Consider the following 24,845-nt stretch of genomic DNA (forward strand, 5'->3'; position numbering starts at 1 on the left):
TTAGGGTTCAAATTAACCATTAGGTATCTGATACAGATCCCTATAGCTTCAGATTGCAAATCGGAGTTGGTTTGATACTCTAACCATCCCGTACAAATTGGTTACCCTTAATTTAATGTAATTTCTGGTGATTTTATGCTGATAAAATTGTTGTAATCATCTATTAAACACCAGATTGAGTTGTAAAAGGGTAGACACTGCCCTTGAATCTTGAATTTGGATCAAGAGGTAAGACCCCCTTCACATCACCATGAGTTCAGCACAGGAAATAGCCAAATTTAATGGGGAACAGTTTTATACATGGCAGACAAAAACCATGTATTTGCTGATGAGGAAAAATCTGTGGGGATTAGTTGAAGGGAGAGATGAATGCCCAGAGAGAGGAGAAAATGAGTAGAAGAGTAGGAATGAAAAAGCATTGGGACTTATTGCACTCAGTTTAAATGATGAAATCATTCATCATATCACAGGGATACAATGGGCCAAAGATGCATGGGATGAACTCAATAAATTATTTGGTACACAAGCAAAAAATTCCAAGATAAATCTGTTAATGCAATTCTACAAATTGGACATGAAGGAAAGTGAACCTTTAATCACACACTTGAACAAATATAAAAGCATTAAGCAACAGCTGGTAGCTATTGGCAAAAAGGTAGAAGATAATGAAGCATTAGCTGTACTTCTGAAGAGTGTGGACAAAGGAGATTATGAAAACATTGTAGCAACACTAAAGAATGTACCTGAACTGAAGATAGAAGCAGCTCTACTAGCGCAAGAGAGCAGAGGCAAAGAGAAGAAAGGGCTCGACTCAACAGCAAGAGAGGAAAAAGCATTCTTCACCCGAGGAGGATTCTCTCGAGGACGAGGACGAGGAAGAGGCAGAGTAGGAGGGAGGACCTTCACTTGCCACAAATGTGGAAAGCCAGGACAGATGGCGAGAGACTGCTACAGCAAACCCAGTGAAGAAGGAACGACATCGGCAAACTTCATGGATGCTCCAAGGGAAGTGGAGTCGGATCATCTTTTCTGAGAGAGAGAGAGAGAGAGAGAGAGAGAGAGAGAGAGAGAGAGACCCCACAACCCAATGTAACCTGCCCCAATAAAGTAAAACCACCTCTGAGCCACCGATGATGTAGGCCACGTGGTAGATGTATGTGTGAGCACTTTAGTCAAGGTCGTGAGCACTTATAGTAGCCTTGGACACATAGAGAGAGAGAGTGTCAAGGACTATGGAGTTTAGGGACTTGAGGCACTGGTCGCGGGCTATCAAGTAAGAGGGAAACTTGATACAGGGTCCAAGTGTGCTAGGATTATTCACTTGAGGGGAGGTGTTGAAATATACAAGTGAATAGGGTGTGTGTGGGAACAAGCTCTTGGATAGAGGCTGTAAAAGAGGAGATGTAATTGTGAAAGAACCTGTGAAAAGGTGAGAAGAATCTACTAGGAGAGAATAATGGGTAGCATGAGGGAATTTAGGAGTGTGGAGATATTCTGGGAAAAGAGAAGAGGTGGAGAGAATCAGGCAAGAGGTGGAGATATTCTAGGAGTGAATCATGGAGAAATCAATGGGATTTGATGCTTGATGTAAACTCTATAAATTGAGGCATAGCCCTAATGAGAATTTGCTGGTTTTTGAGTATCCATGCCTACATTAATCTATTTGCTAATTATTCACTAATTACATCTTAATCATTTACTAATCACTTTGTTAATGATGTTGATTCTAGTGTTTGATCCACCATAGCCCATCATTATGCTCAAATTTTAACAGGCCTCACATCGCTGTTGCTCAAACATTTGTATGAATTGAGAACGATCAGTTGTTCCATCATATTTGCCCATAATTTTGGAAATTTGTATAGTGTATGAGTCATTGAGAGTGCTCTTGATAGTAGTAGGGACTCACTCGGTCCTTGGGGGCAACCCCCTTTCCTAGTCAGTATGTCCAGGGCATCTAGTAGTTGGAAAGGGTTGGTACCTATAGGATTTGTGGAAATTTTAGGTAAAGGACCAAATCCCAATGGGATTCAAGTGCCAGGGGATGTAAAACCTGATGAAACTCCTATTGTTGGCATGAAAAATGGTATTGGGAGTTGTAGTCAGGACATAAGGTCTTTTTTATACCTATTTTCTATTAATTCCAATTGCACATTGGAAAGTTCTTTTTGAGTTTCTGTTTCAAGGGAAACCATTTTAGACACTAGGAGGATTTTTTAATCCAAAAATGTCTCAAAATTGAATTATCTCTCTCTAGAAATTTTCTCTCTCCAAGTCAAAACAGGGTAAAACAGGATCTTTCTTTTATTTCAAAGAGGGGGAATAATTATAAGATCAGAAGGGTAAAACAAGATCTTTCTTTTATTTCAAAACAGGGTAAAACAGGATCTTTCTTTTATTTCAAAGAGGGGGAGTAATTATAGGATCAGAAAGGGAGGTTCTTACACCTGCACACCTCAAAAGCTGAAGGGAGGAATCTTACATCCTACCCCACTTAAAAAACGTGAGATGTCCTCATCTCGCAAACTAGAGGACAACTCTTTCCCTTAAGATCAAACTGATTCTAGGGTTCCTTATAGTCTGGTCAACCCAACAAAATCCTGGGATAAAGATTCCTTATATCGAACTCATCATCAGATAACAATTCATTCAGATCATATCATTCACATCCTTAACACAATTCATTCAGATAACAATTCATTCACATCCTTAACACAATTCATTCAGATAACAATTCATTCAGATCATATCATTCATATCCTTAACACAATAATGGTCTATCAGACCAAAATTTCCATCTAAACATTCCTCCATGGGAATTTCAATTATACAAAATTTTAATTTGTCATCCCTTAACTTGATTCACTGGGTCAAGTGTTAACAGTAGCAATCAGGCACAATCCACTAATCTCGTAGTGATTTGTTGAAGTCATTATCATCATTCCACTTACGAACATAATCAGAGGGACTCGTCCCATTCATCCTCATTGTGGTTTTGCTCAGCTTATCGTTTTTCAACCAAAATTCAGGAATCATCATTTTTCAATCAGAATCCAATTCAACTCATCAGTTCTTCTCAGCAAGTATTTTAAAATCATATCAACCACATTCGAATTCATCATCTGGATAGCATTTTTGCTCATAATTTCAAGGTCTTAGATTTACTCGTATATACTACTAGTAAAGAGCTGCAGTTATACCCTCGGTATATATACGGGTAGTCACGGTCCTTGGAATTTTAAGGTAAATACCATCATGTCTAGGACTCAAGCAAGTGAGGGATTCCATGCAATTGCGGTACTACCATCTAAAGACCCAATTACTAATTTATGAATTTCCATGTGAATATATCAATTTGTATGAATCACACATTTCTAAATTTTTACTGTTACTTCGTAAATTTTTGACATTTTTGGCTTCTCGGTTGATCCACTTTAGCCAATTCGCTCTGATACCAGCTGAAAGATCCATGTCCCCTCCACGCAACGAATTGAGGGGTGCTAGCAGTGGAAGTAGCACCTCTTGCACGGGGCAGGGTCCCTCACTCCGAGCCTCGCCCACGGATATCCGGACAAGAGACTAATCCCTCGGTTCTTCCAAAACTGCACCCGAAAAAACTTCCCTCTCCCGGAAAGCACGGGTGATTCCTCTAGGATATTTTTACTCTAACTTAGTCAAGAGCCTTTACTAACTGAATTGATCCGACCAAGCCCGTAAAGTAACATAGTCAGATCAAGAAAAAGACATGCACCTGGATCATATAGACCAACACTTTTTTCCTCATTGAGGCACAGCCGTTGATTCTTTTCCATAGAGCAATTTTTATCTGGGATTTACTTCATCTATCGTACCATAAAATTTTAGGGATCCATCAGTCCAGCCTAACCCCATCCCGTGGGTTAGCCAACCGCCCAACCACTGTAGTGATGGGATCCATTTAAGAATTTGGTTAGGTTTTGTCCCGCATATAGGGAAAAGAGTTCCCAGGCCCCCTAGCTGGATATTCATGCAAACTTAAGACCAGTCACACCACTTACACACCCAATATGAAATTTCCTTTTTCAAAAATTCAATTGTCTTTAAAACAATCATTTAATGAAACTATAGAATCTTTTATCATAATCCTCCAATATTAATCCGGTTGAAATCCTAATTTCTAATTTTTCCTTCATCGGTGTACTTATGGCATCACTGGCAACCAGAACGCTCACCACCGGTCCACGTAGGGACCTTTTCAATAGTTCCTAGCTCATAGTACCCGGTAATATATTCACTTATAAAAATCGAAATCGAATCTCCGTCGAAGATCAGCAAGATCAACCACCCAACAAATCCATATAAAAGAGCCATGGACTCATCCATTAAGGACCAGCAAGGTCAATCAACCAGATCCATGCCCGAATTCATAAAACAACTCTTACTCCTTGTTCCAATATCTTTCACGATGTACGTGTGGGTATCTTCGGTGACTCAGTGCCCGAGCACCGTATGGTCAGCACCCTCTAGGATCCTTCGCAGGTCACCTAGCGCTTCACTCATAGGCCGCCTCCTTAGTCCCTCATCCACCATACCGGAAGCTCACCATTTAAATCAAACCGAGGCTAGTGAAGACCTTGGCCGCTAACCTTGCTACACGAGACGTCCTCCGTTGACTCTCTGTCAGCTGTTGCAACTTTATCAGATAGGTCTCCACGACCTTATTCACAAGACGGTCAAAATGCTTCCCCAGCATTTTTGACATAAAACAGTCATTTAAAAACAGGTCATAAATACAGTTTCTATAACGAACTCTCGTCTTTCCACATTGTTCTACATCAATCCTCATTTATTTCATATGTATTCCCATTCTCATCACATCAGTTTCCATCTCATCACAACTTTTCTCATTTATCCGCATCAGATCTCATCCACTCGCATCTACCCATATCCACATCTCCTCACATCATATTCATTCACATCACATATCACATCTATCCAATTTACATCATCTCATTCACTCACATCCCGATTCACATGACATCACATCTCATTCATTCACATCCCGATTCACATCCCGGTTCACATCACATCACATCTATTCATGTCCATCATATTCATTTACATCACATGTATTTACATCCATTTACATCACATCCATTTACATCACATCTATTTACATCCATTTACATCACATTCGTTCATATCCATCACATTCATTCTCATAACCATCCCATCATATGCATTCTATCCACATTATATCACATCACTTCTATCCACATCATATCTCATTCATACACATCTCATTTTATTCATCCACATCCATCCAATCGTTCACATGTATGACTACTCACATCTATCCATACATTCATATCAATCACTTCACATCCACATATATTCATGTCACATCACATTCTTTCACATACACATCCACATACATTCACATCCATTCTTTCACATACTCATCCACATCCATTCTTCACATACACATACACATCCACATCCACATCCATTCTTCACATCCACATCCATTCTTGACATACACATTCACATCCATTCTTTACATACACATCCATATCCATTCTTCACATACATATCCATATCCATTCTTTACACACACATTCACATCCATTCTTCACATACACATCCACATCCATTCTTCATATACACATTCACATCCATCCATTCATTCACATCTATCTGATTCACATCATTGCATCTCATCACATCTATTCCCATCACATCCCATCCATCCATTCATTCACATCAATCTGATTCACAATGGCTCGAAGATGTCGACCATTGGGTTCAGTGAGGGTGTCAGTCCACGTAGTCCCTCTATCGTTGCCATGTCTGATTGCCTAATTGCTCCTTAATGAGCAAGTACATGTTTTTTTTTCTCACTACCCGTTACAGCCTCAAGAGGCTTAGCATACTCTTTGTTGGGTCAAACAAGTGTCTGTTTTCCCTAATTAGCTTAGACGCTACACATGAACGACCTTAGGGATATTTATTCAAAAAAAGTGCATGCTAGTAACTTCACAGATGGAAGAGGAGGTTCTAAAACCTATTTTCCATCACTGTCTTAAGATGAAAATATTTTTTGATAATTTTTTCCTATTTTGCAACACATTTTTGAGAGTATTCCAAAAGGAATTTGGAAAGACTCTGTATGAGAGAGTTGTAGTATTTTTGGAGTACTACAACTTTGTCTCTCTAAGTCGTTCATGATTTTGTCATTTAGACCTTTAAAAAATAGCCCGAATATGGTTCGATGTCGTTTTCGTGCTATTTTTTTACGATTTTGTGCTTTTCGGGCTGTTTTTTGCCTCAATATTCGGGGCGGATTTTGAGGTTGTTGGGATTAGAGGCCAAAACGATCAATTTTAACTTCAGATGGCCAAGACCAAATTTGAAGAGCTCGATGTTGACTTTTTTTGATGAGCCCTAGAGTACCTTTATCGGATTCACGGTTTAGGAGATATGAGTCTCCAAATAGGGGTGTTTAAAAACCGACGGACCCCCTTTCACGTCGTTAATTAGGAGGGTGCAGTTCACCGTGTGAAGTGGACTTCACAGATTTTATCAATTTTTATTTTATTTTTTCGTGAGGTCTTAAGGCCTGAGACCCTTAATCCGTGAGATGCTTGGCTGTGAAAGGCTTGGCCATGAAACACATGTCTCACGCATTTTTTTTGGGGCGCAGACTTCTAGGAGGTGAAACTTTAAGGCATGAAAGTGTAGGAAATGGTTCACAGTGTGAACCATGTGGCTTACGCGATATTTTTTTAATTATTTTTTTGGGGCGCAGACTTCTAGGCCTACAACTCCTTGAGAAGCAATTCCACCGCACCTCTTGCCCGCCCCGCGAGCATTGTCACATCGCCACGTTGCACTACGGGTACTCGTCCCTCGTCTCACCTCACTTCACTCACACACACTCACTAGCATGGGGGGGAGAGAGATTAGCAAGAGTAAGACTCAATTACAGAATGGGAGAGTATGTTGTATTATGAAAGAAATTCACTTATATACATGGCCATAAGTGTTCACACTCACTTAAACTGTGGTTGGCCGGGCACTTTAGGCTCCTAAGAGGCCTAATGCTATTACAATGACTACTCTCATAATATATCCATGAAGTACATCACCACTTGAGACTTCATCCTACACGCTACCACATGCTCTTGAAGTGGGAATTGGCATAAATACTCCATCACACCATTACGGGTGCCTGTCCAAATTGTAGATTTGGACACCATTACTTCATATCTTGAATGCATGATTCTTTGGTGTATATACCTTGACTCCTTGTTATGAGTGGGTCCATGGGGTTTCTACCCCTCCACTCAGAAAGTCTTACCACCATCAAATGCCAAATAGGTAGGAGTGCGTGTTGCCACCGCTATTTTTTGCATAGCGCCCAAGGGGTCCCCTTTGTAAACAATAATGGGTCTGGGTGGGGCATCATTATCGTACATCATCTGATGCAAGTGAAACTTTTCAAGTGGGTATATGGGGCTTCTCCCCCTCTGCTCATAAATTTTAACTATCATCGAGAATGCCGGATGGGTGGGACAATGTATTGCCACCCACTATTTATTGCATAGTGCCCAAGGGGTCCCTTATGCAAAAAACAGCTGGTTTGGGTGGGCCATCACACTCGTAGGGCATCTGTGATGTGGATGAAAATTTTCAAGTGGGTTCATGGGGCTTCCACCCCTCCACTCGCAAAGTTTCACCACCACTATCGGACGCCGGATGGGTCGGACAGTGTGTTGCCACTGGCTATTTTTACATAGTGCCCAAGGGGGCATCATTATCATATGGCATCCCATGCGGGTGAAACTTTGCACGTGGGCCCATGCCACTGCTACCCCTCCACTCATAAAGATTTAGCACCATCCAAAGCCAAATGGGTGGGATAGTGTCTTGACACCCACTATTTTTTGCATACTGTGCCCCCAAGGGCTCCCCTATGCAAAAAATAACAGGTTTGGGCGGGGCATTAGTATCATACGACGTCTGATGCAGCTGAAACTTTGCAATTGGATCCATGGAGCTACTATGCCTCCACTCCCAAAGTTTCTCCAGCATCGAATGCTGGATGGATTGGAGGGTGTGTCACCACTCCCAATTTTTTTCATAGTGCCCAAGGAGTCCCCTATGCAAGAAATAGCTGGTTTGGGTGGGACATAACGCTTGTATGGCGTACGATGTGGGTGAAACTTTGAAAGTGGGTCCTTGGGCTTCCACCCCTCCATTCACAAAGCTTCACCACCATCAGACACTGGATGGGCGGGACGATGTGTTGCCACTGCTATTTTGTGCATAGTGCCCAACGGTTTCCCCATGCAAAAAATAACGGGTTTGGGTGGGGCATCATTATCATACGATGTCCGATGTGGATAAAATTTTGCAAGTGGGTCCATGGGGCTGTTACCCTTCCACTCGCAAATTTTCACCACCATCGAATCTAGAATAGGTGGGAGGGTGTGTTGCCACCCACTATTTTTTGCATAGTGCCCAATGTGTCCCCTATGCAAAAAATGGTGGCTTTGGGTGGCCCATCATTATCGTAAGGCATCTAATGATGTTAGTGAAACTTTGCGAGTGGGTTCATGGGGTGCCAAAACCCCTCCAGGCACTATTTTTTGCATAACGCCCCAGGGGTCCCCTATGCAAAAATAGTGGGTTTGGGTGGAGCATCACACTCGTACTACGATGTCCTATGCGAGTGAAACTTTATAAGTGGGTCCATGGGGCTTCTAACCCTCCACTCGCAAAGTTTCACTACCAACACATGCTAGATGGGCGGGACGGTGTGTTTCCTCTTGTTATTTTCTACATAGTGTCCAAGGGGTCCCCTATGTAAAAAATAACGGGTTTGGGTGGGGCATCAATATCATACGGTGTTCGATATGGGTGAAACTTTGCGAGAGGGTCCATGTAGCTTCTACCCCTCCACTCACAAAGTTTCACCCACCATCGAACACCGGATGTAGGATGGTGTGTTGTCACTCGCTATTTTTTGCATAGTGCCCAAGGGGTCCCCCTATGCAGAAAATAACGAGTTTGGGTGAGGAGTCATTTTCATACGGCATCCAATGCAGGTGAAACTTTGCAAGTGGGTCCATGGAGCTACTACCCCTTCACTCGAAATGTCTCACCACCATCGAATGCCGGATGCGTGGGACGATGTGTTGCCAATCACTATTTTTGCATAGCAGGTCTGGGTGGTGATAATTATCGTATGGCACTGAAACTTTGCAAGTGGGTATATGGGGTTGCCACCCCTCCACTCCCAAAGTTTAATCACCATCGAATGGTCTGTTGCCACCCGCTATGTTTTTGCATACTGCCCAAGGGGTCCCCTATGCAAGAAATAGCTAGTTTGGGTGCGGCATCACACTCGTAGTGCGTCTGATGTGGATCAAACTTTGCGAGTAGGTTCATGGTGCTTCCACCCCTCTACTCCCAAAGTTTCACCACTATCAGATGCTATATGGGTGGGGCAGTGTGTTGCCACCCACTATTTTTGCATAGTGCCCAAGGATTTGGGTGGGACATGAGTATCATACGACATCCGATGTGGGTGAAACTTTGCAAATGGATCCATGGAGCTTCTACGCCTCCACTCGCAAACTTTCACCACCATCGAACCCTAGATGGGTTGGATGGTGTGTTGTTACCCCCTATTTTTTGCATAGTGCCCAAGGGGTCCCCTATGCAAGAAATATCTGGTTTGGGTGGGGCATTGATATCATATGGCGTCCGATGCAGGTGAAAATTTGTGAGTGGGTGCATGGGGTTGCTACCCCTCCACTCACAATGTTTCATCACCATCAAACGCATGATGGGTGGGACAGTGTGTTCCAGCCGCTATTTTTACATAGTGCCCAAGGGGTCTCCTATGTAAAAAATAGAAGGTTTGGGTGGGGCATCACACTGGTACAATGTCTGATGCGAACACTATATTCATGAGTTTGGGAATTTTCCAACTCCCATTTTTTGAATACTAAAAAGGTGGGACCTGGATAACATGCCTATAAGTTTCTCAAAACCATATCATGTGACCTATTGTTGGAAAGCGCTTGGAAAATGGAATCTAGTGAGCTATAGAGCGCTCAATTTGGAGTAACGGTGTTCAAGTTATGATTAATCCAAAGATTTGACCACGTGTCCCAAACTACTAGGAAATTCCCATATTCCCCAATATGGTGTTTGCGGGTGACACATTGCGATTGCCTCTATATAGTTGCTACCCCTACACTCACAAACATTCACCACCATCGTACACCGGATAGGCAAGACGGTTTATTGCCAATCGTTATTTTTTGCATAGTGCCCAAGGGGTCCCTTATTCAAAAAATAGTGGGTTAGGTTGGGGCATCATTATCATACGACATCCGAAGTGGGTAAAACTTTGAAAGTGTGTCCATGCGGCTACTACCCCTTCACTCGCAAAGTTTACTCACCATCGGATGCCGGATGGCTAAGACGGTGTGTTGCCCAACCGCTATTTTTTGCATAGTGCCCAAGGGGTCCCCTAAGTTAAAAAAAATGGGTGTGGGTGGGGCATCATTATCGTACCACGTCGGATACAGTTGAGACTTTGCGAATGGATCCATGGGGCATTATCCCTCCAGTTTACAAAGTTTTACCACAATTATAAGCTGGATTAGCAGGACGGTGTGTTGCCACCCACTATTTTTTGCATAGTACCCAAGGGCCCCCATATTAAAAAAATAGCGGGTTTGGGGGAGCATCCCGCTTGCAAGGTGTCCCATGCAGGTGAAACTTTGCAAGTGTCCATGGGGCCTCCACCCCTCCACTTACAAATTTTCACCACCATCGGATGCCGTATGGGAGGGATGGTGTGGTGTCACCCACTATTTTTTGCATCATGGCCAAGGAATCCCCTATGCAAAAGATAGCAAGTTTAGATGGGGTATCATAATCGTACGACGTCTGATGTGTGGGTGAAACTTTGGGAGTGGGTATATGGGGCTACTATGTTAAATTTATATTTATAGCAATGTGATGAGCTATGGTGGATCAAATGCTAGAATCAACATCATTAACAAAGAGATTAGATGATAATTAAGACGTGATTAGTGATTAACTGATAGCTTAATGTGGGCATGGATAATAAAAAATCAACAAATTCTCATTAGGCCAATGCCTCAATTTATAGAGTTTACATCCAAGCATCTAATCCCACTGATTTCTCCTTGATTCACACCACCTCTTTTGCTTGATTCTCTCCACCTCTCCTAGAATATCTCCACACCTCCTAAATCTCCTCATGCTTCCCTTTATTCTCTCCCAGTAGAGATACTTCTCACCTTTTCACAGGTTCTCTCACATTTACAGATTCTCTTTTATAGCCTCTTGCTAAGGGCTTGTTCTCGCACACACCCTATTCACTTGTATATTTCAACACCTCCCCTCAAGTGAATACTCCTAGCACACCTGGACCCTATACCAAGTTTCCCTCTTACTTGATAGTCCACGACCACTGCGTCAAGTCCCTAAACTCATAGTCCTTGACACTTTCTCTCTCTATGTGTCCAAGGCTACTACAAGTGCCTATGACCCTGACTAAAGTGCTCACACATACATCTACCACATGGCCTACATCATCGGTGGCTCAGAGGTGGTTTTACTCTCTTGGGGAAGGTTACATTGGGTTGTGGGGTTTCACTCTCTCTCAGAAAAGATGATCTGACTCCACTTCCTTAGGAGCCTCCATGAAGTTTGCTGATGTTGTTCCTTCTCCACCACTGGGTTTGCTATAGCAGTCTCTTACCTTGTGTCCTAGCTTTCCATAGTTGTGGCAAGTGAAGGTCCTTCCTCCTACTCTGCCTCTTCCTCGTCCTCATCCTCGAGAGAATCCTCCTCGAGCGAAGAATGCTTTTTCTTTTGTTGTTGCTGTTGAGTCCAGCCATTTCTTCTGTTGTTGTTACTATTGAGTCCAACCATTTCTTCTCTTTGCCTCTATTCTCTTGCTCTAGTAGAGCTCCTTCTATCTCATGTAGCTTCAATTCAGGTACATTATTTAGTGTTGCTACAATGTTTTCATATTCACCTTTGTCCACACTCTTCAGAAGCACTGCTAGTGCCTCATCATCTGCTACCTTTTTGCCAATAGCTGTCAGTTGTTTCTTAATGCTTTTATATTTGTTCAAGTGTGTGATTAAAGGTTCACTTTCCTTCATATCCAATTTGTAAAATTGCATTAACAGATTTATCTTTTAATTTTTAGCTTGTGTGCCAAATAATTTATTGAGTTTATCCCATGCATCTTGCCCACTATCCCTGTGATGTGATGAATGATTTCATCATTTAAACTGAGCGCGATAAGTCCTAATGCTTTCTCATTCCTGCTCTTTAACACATTTTCCCCTCTCACCTCTGGGCATTCATCTCTTCCCTCAACTAGCCCCCACAGATTTTTCCTCATCACCAGATACATGGTTTTTGTCTGCCATGTGTAAAACTGCTCCCCATTAAATTTGGCTACCTCTTGTGCCATACTCATGATGATGATGTGAAGAGGGTCTTACCTCTTGATCCAATTTCAAGATTCAAGGGCAATGTCTACCCTTTTACAACTCAATCTGGTGTTTAGGTGATGATTACAATAGATTTATCAGCATAAAATCACTAGAAATTACATTAAATCAAGGAGGGTAACAAATCTGTATGGAATGGTTGGAGTATCAAACCATCTTTGAATTGTAATCTGAAGTTATAGGGATCTGTATCAGATACCTAATGGTTAATTTGAACCCTCAATTGTACCAAAATATAATGATTAGTACTGATTAATCATTGATTAGTAAATTAATTCTCTGTTTTGTGTGCAAAAAACAGAGCATGTGGCAAGTCTAGATCTGAGGCCTTAGAGTTCAAATGAGCTCAAATCCTTTCAAGTCCATCAATAGCAATTAGTCTAGTAGAGGATTAAGCCAAGAAACACAAGATTTGACCAAACATTGAATGCGTAATCTCTGTTTTACCAAAGTCACCTGTAGATTTGATGAAGAGCTTGGATCTCACTGTAGACTTGATCAAATCCAAATCTGTCTTCACCAACTTCTTGTAGAGCACCCTTGAAAACCCCTAGGACCAAGAGGAATTAGATCCATTTCATTTGGTAGTATAGAAGAAATCTCAGTTTTGCTTCAGAAAAGTGGCGCCTGCAAAATCGCGAATTTCTGCAGCTGTGGAAGGCGGTTTGGCGTGCCGATTGGATGGGCTGAATTGTGGGGAGTATAGCTATGTTGGGCTAGAAGCATTTCCCCTAATGTTTCTCCTAGAGGGAGATCAAGCCCCTCCACTGGCTGGGGGTGCAGAGACTACTTGAAAAAGAGGTTTAAAAATCTAATTATCTCTACTAATCTTAATTAGCCAAGTGATTAGCAAGATAATGGGCTCATAAACTTGATGGATTCTAGGCTAGGCTCTAATACCATGTTAAATTTGTAGCAATGTGATGAGCGATGGTGGATCAAATGCTAGAATCAACATCATTAACAAAGAGATTAGACGATAATTAAGATGGATAATTAAGATATGATTAGATGATAATTAAGATGTGATTAAATGATAATTAAGATTGATAATTAAGATATCATTAGTGAGAAATTAACAGATAGCTTAATGTAGGCATGGATAATCAAAAACCAACAAATTCTCATTAGGCCAATGTCTCAATTTATAGAGTTTACATCCAAGCATCTAATCCCACTGATTTCTCCTTGAGTCACTTCACCTCTTTTGCTTGATTCTCTCCACCTCTCCTAGAATATCTCCACACCTCCTAAATCTCCTCATGCTACCCTTTATTCTCTCCCAGTAGATACTTCTCACCTTTTCACAGGTTCTCTCACATTTATAGATTCTCTTTTGCAGCCTCTTGCTAAGGGCTTATTCCCGCACACACCCTATTCACTTGTATATTTCAACATACTACCCCTCCACTCACAAAGTCTAACCAGCATCGTGGGCAGGACGATGTGTTGCCCTACTATTGTTTGCACAATGCCCAAGGGGTCTCGTATGCAAAAAATAGCTGGTTTGGGTGGGCCATCATGCTCATACAGCGTCTGATGCGATTGTAACTTTGCGAGTGGATCGATGGGGCTTTCACCCCTCCATGTAAAAAGTTTCACAACCATCGGATGCCAGATGGGTTGGACGGTGTGTTACCACACTATTTTTGCATAGTGCCTAAGGGGTCCCCTATGCAAAAAATAACGGGTTAAGGTGGGGAATCATTATCATACGACGTCCAATTTGGGTGAAACTTCGCACATGGGTCCATGCAGCTACTACCCCTCCACTCACAAAGTTTCACCCCATGATGGTCACAAAACCCTAATAGAGAACACACAAGGTGAGAGGCTGAAAATCTTCTTCATCTCTACTCAACACTCAACACACCATATACAAGATAAGAGTACACAATAATATGGAAGGTACTCAACCAATACATACACGGGTTCTCTATAGTGTGAACCCGACTAAATGAGCTGGCGCTATAACTATGCCAGTCTCTAGAGTGACTGTCACACAGCCTGTCATCCCACTGGCTGCATATCACCCAAGATCTCACCAACCATGCCAGTGGTGTAAGTGTGGGGCCTATCCCCCAGGCGGGTCATCAGTGTCCACCGCCTCACTAGAGCTCGATATCTCAACACTCCCCCTCGAGCTCAACTCCATCTCATGTACACCAAGCGAAGCCCTGAATCTGTGGAGCTTCTCTGTACCCAATGCTTTGGTGAAGATGTCAGCTACCTGATTCTCTGTGCTGACATAAACAAGGTCAAGGTCTCCTGCCAAGACCTTCTCTCTGACGAAGTGGTAGTGGACCTCTATGTGCTTCGTACGAGCATGAAAGACTGGGTTCCTGGCCAACTGTATACTGCTAATGTTGTCACAGAAAATGACAACTTGTCTATCCACTGATAGACCCAAATCTGCAAGTAGCTTTCTCAACCAAGCTACCTCACATGCTGCCATAGCAGCTCCTCTGTACTCGGCCTCTGTACTCGATAGAGCAACCGTAGGCTGCTTCTTGCTGCTCCAAGTCACAGCAGCACTCCCCAAAGAAAACATGAATCCACTGGTAGATCTTCTGTCTGAGATACTACCAGCCCAATCAACATCTGTGTATCCATGTACACATATCTCTGTCCCAGTCTCATAGAATAGTCCACAATGCAAAGTAGACCTCACATATCTCAGTATACGTCTCACAGCATCCAAATGCGGTTTCCGTGGAACCTGCATAAACTGACTCACCAACCCAACAGCATAGCTCAAATCTGGTCTGGTGATCGTCATGTAGATCAAACTTCCTACTATGCTCCTGTACATAGTAGGATCCTCCAAGATCTCTCCTGAATCTGCACTCAACTTGCCATTCTGATCCAATGGCACAGAAATAGGCTTACAGCCTGTCATACCATACTTGGACAACATGTCCAAGCCATACTGTCTCTGCAGTAATCCAATACCATGTGGTGACCTAATCACCTCAATGCCCAAGAAATATCTGAGCTCTCCCAGATCCTTCATCTCAAACTTCTGTCTAAGCAAGATCTTTACATCAAAGATCTCTGCATCATGGTCCCCCGTAATGATCAAGTCATCTACATAGATGACAACAAGCACAACCCCTCTATCACCATGTCTCACATACAGCGAGAAATCTGCATTGGCTACATGAAAGCCAATAGTGACAAGATATTCAGAAATCTTGTCAGACCATGCTCTTGGTGCTTGCTTTAAGCCATACAAGGCTTTCTTCAACCTGCAAACATGCTCGGGGTGACCCACATCCTCATATCCAGGTGGCTGCAACATATACACCTCTTCTTGCAAATCCCCATGCAAGAATGCATTCTTTACATCCATCTGATGTAAAGACCATTTCTTTGACGCAGCCACTGCTATCACAACTCTCACCGTTGCCATCTTGGCAACAACTGGGCTGAAAGTTTCCTCATAATCAATCCCATATGTCTGCGCATATCCTTTGGCTACCAATCTAGCCTTGTACTTGTTTATGCTTCCATCACTGTTATGTTTAACTTTGTACACCCACTTGCATCCAATGGCTTTCTTGCCTTCAGGCAATTGCACTAAATCCCAAGTCTCATTTCCATATAGTGCATCCATCTCCTCATCCATAGCTTTCTCCCAACACACATTTCCAACAGCCTCATCAATGCATGTGGGCTCTACAACCTGCACAACTTTTGCCATATATGCATAGTGATGTGCCACATAACCATCATATGTAAATCTCTGCACAGGGTTCTTCACTCTCCCTGATCTTCGTAGCTTTTCATTCATGGCCTCCATAGCCTTCTTTACACCAGGTGTTCTCATAGCTGGGATCCCAAGCTCCTCATCAAGACTCATATCTGAGCCACTAGACTCTCCATCAACATGAGAATGCCCTGCAGAAATGTCAGGCATACCAAGGGGCTCAACCACTTTCTCTTTTCCTTTACGTGATGTACTAATCACATTTGCAGGGCTGGTATTATGTCGCAGCCTGCCACTCCATGGTCTATCAACAGACCCACTAGATGAGGACTCTCCTGGTCCACTCAAAGACTGTGATTGCTGACCTGCATTCTGTGCAACCACACTTCCACTCAAATCAGCCCCAACAGCTTCTTTTTCAGCAGCATACCAGCTGCTCATCTCATCAAAGACAACATCCCTGCTTACCCTCAACTCACGTGTAGCAGGGTTATAACACCTGTATCCCTTTTGCTCAAGGGAATATCCAATAAACACACATTTTTCAGCTTTCGGATCCAGCTTAGTTCTCAGCTCATCTGGCACATGCACATATGCAATGCATCCAAAGACTTTCAGATGAGACAAATCTGGTTTTCTGCCAGTAAACCTCTCCTCTGGAGTTACATCATGTATGGCTGTAGTTGGAGTCCTGTTCATGATGTATACTGCTGTAGAAACAGCCTCAGCCCAATAGCAATGCGGCATATTTTTCTCTTCCATCAATGCCCGCGCAATCTCAGCAATGTGCCTGTTTTTCCGCTCAGCAACTCCATTTTGCTGCGGAGTGTATCTGCATGTATACTGTCTCCGAATTCCATTCTTCTTCAAAAATTCAGAGAACTCATTGGAGAAGTACTCTCCCCCTCCATCTGACCTTAGGCACTTTACATATTTCCCTGTTTGCTTTTCAACCAAAACTCTGAAATTCTGAAAGTGAGTGAACACCTCACTCTTCTCCTTCATGAAATATACCCACACTTTTCTTGTGTGGTCATCAATGAAAGTGACATAGTACCTGCAGCCTCCCATAGACACGGTCTTCGTAGGACCCCATACATCTGAATGCACAACATCTAGTGCATTTCTGCTCACATATCTGTTACGTGGAAACACATGCTTTGTTTGCTTCCCAAATTGGCATGCTTCACATATTTTCTGCATACCTTCCACCTTAAATTTTGGCAGCCCTATCACGATTCCTTTTATCTGCATAGACTTCAATCTCTGAACATTTACATGTCCAATTCTTTTATGCCATATGTCTGTGTCTGCAACAACTCCTGAACCATTTGCAAACATCGCAGCACTCATTTCAGGCATGTCTACATCCAACGTAAACATTCTGCCCACTCTGTTGCCTTTTGCAACCAACCTGCACTTGTCTTTGAAATCTTCAACATAACACCCATCAGGGTTAAACCGAACCTGCAAACCCTGCTCAATCATCTGGCCAACTGAAACCAGATTCTTTGTTATGTTCGGTACATGAAGTACATCTGCAAGGTACTTCACTTTGCCATCCTGCATAGATAATGGCACATCTCCAACGTGGGCAATTGGATGAGCAGTGTCATCCCCTGTTTCCACAAAACCTGGTCTTTCCGGGTTCTTCATCTCCTTGAACCACTCCCCATGACTCGTCATGTGGTTCGAAGCGCCTGAATCCACATACCATACATTATCTTTTTGTGCTGCATCAACATTTTCAGACATGGCATTTACAACATGCTGCATAACAAACAACCTTTCATTGTCCTCATTATTTCTGCTTGAGGATGCATAGTTGTTTTGCTGCACTTTCCCATTTTGCATGTCAGCCTGCTTCTTATAACATTCTGACTGCACATGTCCTGGCTTACCACAATAGTAGCATTCACGTGCATCATTATATTGCCTTTGCCAATTTCCACGGCCTCTTTGACTCCCCCTGCCTCTGAATTTGCCTCTTCCACCTGCGTGTTGTTGTTGTTGTTGATTCTGGGACTGTTGTTGCTGCTGCTGCTGCTGGCCATAATTCTGATTACCTGTTCGGCCACCTCCTTGACCGCGTCCACGGCCTCCTCTACCTCGTCCTGTTCCTGAACTCGTGTAGAAGGCCTGTTGCTCTGAACTGTTTTTACTTTGTGAAGACTGTTGGTCTTCACCCAAGCTCTTCTCTTCGATAATCAGCATAGACACCAAATCTGTAAAGTTGGGAATGTTTTCCCGAGTCTGAATAGACGTCTTGAACGCCTTGTATTGTGGCCCGAGACCACGTAGACAGACTTCCACCTTGTCATCATTATCTACTGACACACCAATAGATGCAAGGGATTCGACAATGCCCTTTATCTTCAACGCATAGTCATTCACAGACATGCTCTTTTTCTCCACAGTATGAAGTTCATTCTTCAACTGTATCTTACGTGCCTTGGTATTTGTTTCATAGAGCTTTACCAAGGTGTCCCACGCCTCCTTAGGGGACTTGGCATCCTGAATGTGCCCAATCATGGTGTCCTGTATACTAATGGAAAGCCAATACATTACTTTCCTGGCTCCTTGATTCCAGTCTTTAAACTCTTTCACATCTGCAGCAGTCGGATTTATATCCGGTATCTCCGGTGCCTCTTCATGCTCACCTTCTATGTAGTCCCAATAGCCTTTTCCCATCAGGAAATTCGTCAACCTGAACCTCCAAGCATGGAAGTTATTCTTGTCAAGCTTCTCTGCCACAATCTGTGTTATGCCATCATTAGACATCTTGCCAAACACACAATTTTACCAGAAACTGCACTCTGGTTTTTCTGCACAAATGCTGTGTTTTCTGCACAGCGGTACTGCTATCCACTCAAATGTCACAACCAGTGACCTCAATGCACATACATACACCCAATGGCAACTGTAGACCTCTTTGCAGCACCCACAGTGTCTGCACAGTCAATCTGTCTTCCTGCAGTACTTGAAACAGAGTTCTGCAGAGAATCGATGACTTACCCGCAGTGCTCGAAATCACCTGCTTTCTGAAAAACGGAGGTCCAGACGCGCCCGAAACGCGTTTTCGGCCCAAAAAATGTAGTCCGTAGGACTGTATAGTTTCCCTATAGCTTCACTCCCGCGAAGAAAGCTCCTCAATCGGAGATCGTTTGCCGGTGCCTCCCGTAGAGCTCCCGACAAGGGTGTAGTCACCAACACAATAGGGAAGAGTAGTTGTAGCTCTTACCCTCGTACCGCTTCTTGTGGTTCTCTTGCTTGCAGCTCAGCCCTTAGCACGAACCAGGCTCTGATACCATGAAAAGATGCAGGGGGGAAGAGAGCTTGAGCTCTTGCAAGCACACACACACACTCACAAAACCCTAATAGAGAACACACAAGGTGAGAGGCTGAAAATCTTCTTCATCTCTACTCAACACTCAACACACCATATACAAGATAAGAGTACACAATAATATGGAAGGTACTCAACCAATACATACACGGGTTCTCTATAGTGTGAACCCGACTAAATGAGCTGGCGCTATAACTATGCCAGTCTCTAGAGTGGCTGTCACACAGCCTGTCATCCCACTGGCTGCATATCACCCAAGATCTCACCAACCATGCCAGTGGTGTAAGTGTGGGGCCTATCCCCCAGGCGGGTCATCAGTGTCCACCGCCTCACTAGAGCTCGATATCTCAACAGATGGGTGGGCTGGTGTGTTGTCACCCACTATTTTTGCATAGTGCCTAAAGGGTCCCTTATGCAAAAAAATAATGAGTTTGGGTGGGGCATCAGTATCATACGGTGCCGATATGTGTGTGAAGCTTTATGAGTGGTTCCATGGGGCTCCTACCCCTCAACTTACAAAGTTTCACAACTATTGGATGCCAGATGGATTGGACGGTGTGTTACCACCCGCTATTTTTGCAAGTGGGTCCATGACGGTTAAAACCCAAATGGTCATGGTATGAGAGCGAGCGCCCTAAAGGAATTTGAATGGTCACAGGCACCCAAATGGACAAACCACATGCCAAACACCAACCCCACATTTTTTAAAAATTTAAAATAACTTTTGTCTAATTTTCCACTAGTTTTCAAGATTTTTAAAAAATTTAATTTACCCCGAACGCATTTAGAATACAAACGGTCAAAAAATTTTGATGACCATTCAAATTCCTTTCAGGCGCCCACTAGTTTTATACGATGTCCCATGAGAGTGAAACTTTGCAAGTGGGTCCATGATGGACTACTACCCCTCTACTCTCTCAAAGTTTCACCACCATTAGATGCTAGATGGGCGGAACGGTGTGTTGCCACCCACTATTTTTTGAATAGTGCCCCAAGGGATCCCCCATGCAAAAAATAGAAGGATTGGGTCGGGCATCACACTTCTACGTCGTCTGATGGGGCGAGTGAAACTTTTTGAGTGGGTCCATGGGACTAGTATCCCTCCACTTGAAAAGTTTTACCATCATTATACGCTCGATTTGGCGGGATGGTGTGTTTCCACCCACTATTTTTTTCATAGTACCCAAGGGCTCCCCTATTCAAAAAATAGCAGGTTTAGGTGGGGCATCCCGCTCGCGTAAGGTGTCCGATGTAGAGGAAACTTTGTGAGTGGGTCCATGGAGCCTCCATTTCTCCACTTGCAAAGTTTCGCCACCATTGGATGCTAGATGGGAGAGGAACGGTGTGTTGTTGCTCACTATTTTGTGCATCGTGTCTAAGCGGTCCCCTAAGCGGGTTTGGATGGGGTATCATAATTGTACGGCATTCGATGAGGGTTGAAACTTTGCGAGTGGATATATGGGCCTACTACCCCTCCACTCACAAAGTTTACTCCCGATGGGCGGGACGATGTGTTGCCATTCGCTATCTTTTGAATAGTGCCCAAGGGGTCCCCTATACAAAAAATAGCTGGTTTGGGTGGGGCATCATGCTCATACGACGTCCGATGTAGCTATAACTTTGCAAGTGGTCCATGAGGATGTCAGCCCACCACTCGCAAAGTTTCACAACCATCGGATGCAGGATGGGTGGGATGGTGTGTTACCACACACTATTTTTGCATATTGCCCAAGGGGTCCCCTATGCAAAAAATAATAGGTTTGGGTGGGGAATCATTAACATACGATGTCCGATCCGGGTGAAACTTTGCAACTGGGTCCATGGAGTTACTAACCCTTCGCTCGTAAAGTCTCACCCACGATCAAATGCTAGATGGGTGGGCTAGTGTGTTGCCACCCACTATTTTTTGCATTGCCTATGCAAAAAATAATGGGTTTGGGTGGGCATCAGTATTATATGATGTCCAATGTGGGTGAAACTTTGCAAGTGGGTACATGAGGCTCCTACCCTTTCACTCGCAAACTTTCATGACTATCGGATGTTGGATGGATAGGACAGTGTGTTGCCACCCACTATTTTTTGCATAGTTTCCAACGAGTTCCCTATGTAAAAAATAACAAGTTTGGGTGGGGCATCATTATCATACTACGTCCAATGTAGGTGAAACTTTGTAACCGGTTCCATGGGACTCCTACCCCTCCTCTCAGAAAGTTTCACCACCATCACATGTCGGATCGGTGGGAGGATGTGTTGCCGCCACCACTACAAGGGATCGGGCTCATACCCGCGCTCCTAGCTGCGAAAAATGACTTGTGGGAAAAAAGTAGCGGGCCCGTGTATCAGTGCGTATATCATCACAACCAGAGACATGCGTGTAAAAGCGCGTGTATAGACACAGTCAGACGCGCTGATACGAGGGCTTATACATGCGTTTTGTCAGTTTAGCTGCGCTTATACACACGCATTTCACAGAGTATCCGCGTATATACATGCGACTTTTATAGAGTTGACGCATCTATACACGCGAACAGAGAGCCAAAAAAAAAATCTAGAGAGTGTTATTTGGTACCTGAATGCTGTTCCAGCATTCTAGCACCCAATAGCACTCTCTGTATTTTTTTTTGGGTGCATTGCACCATCCACGAGGAAGATTTAGTGCATTGTCATTACACGATTCAAGAACGACATGAATGCATACATTGTCAATACACGAGTCAAGACAGACATGAATGCAATACTATCAATTCACGATTCAATATTACTATCAAAATTTTATGTGTACACATATATACAAGGGAGTCCATATGTCAAAGTAGCCCATGGCTTCAATTATAAACAAATATATACAAAATCAAATTGGTTTGTCTAAAAAAGCCCATGGCTTCAATTACAAAAATATATATACAACCACATCCTCAATATGGAATGTGATACTATAAGTCTGAGTACTACTCAGACCCAGATGATAACCCACTGCTCCCTCCATGATCAGATGAGCTCACATCGGTATACATGTCCGATGAGTAGTGCTCACGTCCAGTAGGAGCAATGGCGGTGGGTGGATCATCAGTGGGGGCAGGAGCATCAGCAGGTGCAGTAGCAGCTTGTGCCTGTTCAAGTAATATATCGTATATAAGTATATATATATGTAATTCAATAAACCAAAATCATTCGTTTAGAGTTTTCAAGTACCTGTTGACCGTATGGTCTCATGGCCATCTCAAACTACACGTCCGTAATACGTCCCTCGGCTCTGAAGAGGGCCCACGTGTCACATCTACTATGCCTACGAGCATACCCAGTATCATGGGCTGTGGGCTTCCTCCCCATAACCCATTGCTGTATCATAATCAACACAATTTGTAAGATTAAAACAATCATAGAACCAATGAATTAAGTAAACAATCAGATAAAGTGGCAAGCTACTTACGAACTCTGCCTCCCATGACTCGATGCCACCAGATCCGAAATGTGAAGATCCAATGGTCTCCATCTGGATCCATCGTGCCTCCACATGCTGCGTGCTCTTCACGCCACCCTCTGCTCGTTTCTTTGCCTCCTTCCACTCGCATTTGTGCGCAATGGCAGGTTTCTCGATAGGATAGCCACCCCCGCGGCTACATTTAGCCCATTATCATACGCGAGTTTCTTAAGGTGAGATATTTTATTACTTAAGATCTCCCTTATTCGCGTCCTTCCCATACATCCGAGAATGTCGCATGTGGGGGATTGGGGTACCGACTATGTACATCATCTATCACCTCCCCAACTAATCGGCCATTTTGATCTTTAAATTTAATAAAACAATTTTTGTACAAGTTTGAAACTACCCCATGCATGTACTCCATTACCTCTTTCCCCCTGGCATCCATCACTACCCCGCCCCTATCCGTCACATCATAGTAGATCACTCCCTCCACCTCTCTCACCTCCTCATCCTCACTGTCTCCTCTTATTCTTCTCCCTCTATCTCCTCTCTCACCGCGTGCCCTACTACCTCCCCCACCAAAGCACCCGCCGTATCCTCCACTCCCACTCTTCCTACTGCGGCGTTTTCTCTCCTCTGTACTGCGGGTGGAGTCACGACTAGGGGATTGTGTACGTGACTGTGGCTGTGAGGGAGTACGTGATGGTGGCTGTGAGCCCTGACGTGACGATGCCTGGGAGGGTGTGCGTGAGTGTGTCTGGGACGGGGTATGTCTCCTCGGTGGGCGTGGAAGAGGAGAAGCTGCATGCCCTCTCGCCGGACTCGCAGGCATAGACGGCAGTGGAGTGACATGGATACTTAGGGGCGAGGTATAGATACCAGGGAATCCAGGAGGGGGATGGGCATACATGTACTCTGTAAGCTCAACTGGACCAGGATGGCGCCCAAAAGGATTTAGCATCTCCATCATCCAAGTGCTGTACGCAAATGGATCAGATGAAGAACCTAGATCCATGAAGAATCTGCAAAAATAAAAGTATATACATGAAGGATCTATGAAGGGGATGGCGATAAGAGCTACTATGAGAGGCGATAAAGGGGATGGCGATGCCGGGAAACACTCTATGTATCAAAGCATAGTCGCCATGAAGGGAATCACTCTATGTATCAAAGCACAAAGATGAAGATTGAAAGCACAAACTTTATGCAGCATCTAATTCAAGGTTGTTCCTATACATACTTGATGATTCCCCATGATGACAACATGCAAGCTAGCACATATGATTTTGTGAAGGTAAGCCATATGCAGATGCCATATGCAGATGGGATCATCTCTCTCTTGAGCAGGATCGACAAGCAAGACACGCAAGCATGGGTGAACTTTAAGGACAAACACAGTCGCGTGCAAAAACCCATCCAAAAATGCATGTATCTGTGCGTGAACAATCTGTGCAAACAGGGTACACAGACATACACGCGCTCGTACATGCGGCCTGCGCAAAAACTTTTTCGAAAATGACCGACCACTGACAAATCTTTCTTATAAAGAAAGCCCAGACTGTCACTATCGTTCACAAAAATACTGAAGCAGGCACGACCAGAGAAGGACAGAGACAATCGCATAAGGAAAAGAGACAATCGCATAAACAAATGGAAGGAAAGAGACAGGACAAAGGACACACTGACTCACCTCTGGAAAAGTGAGTCTTCTTTTTGGCTGGTTTCCTTCACCCGTGTCTGCTCCTTGCACCCATGTCTACTCCTTGCACTTGGCTTTAGTTCTCTGTTGGAAGAGGGGGGAAGATTTGA

The sequence above is a fragment of the Cibotium barometz genome, chromosome 57, assembly GCF_041138505.1.
Source record: "Cibotium barometz isolate CiBa-2024 chromosome 57, ASM4113850v1, whole genome shotgun sequence".
Classification (NCBI taxonomy): Eukaryota; Viridiplantae; Streptophyta; class Polypodiopsida; order Cyatheales; family Cibotiaceae; genus Cibotium; species Cibotium barometz.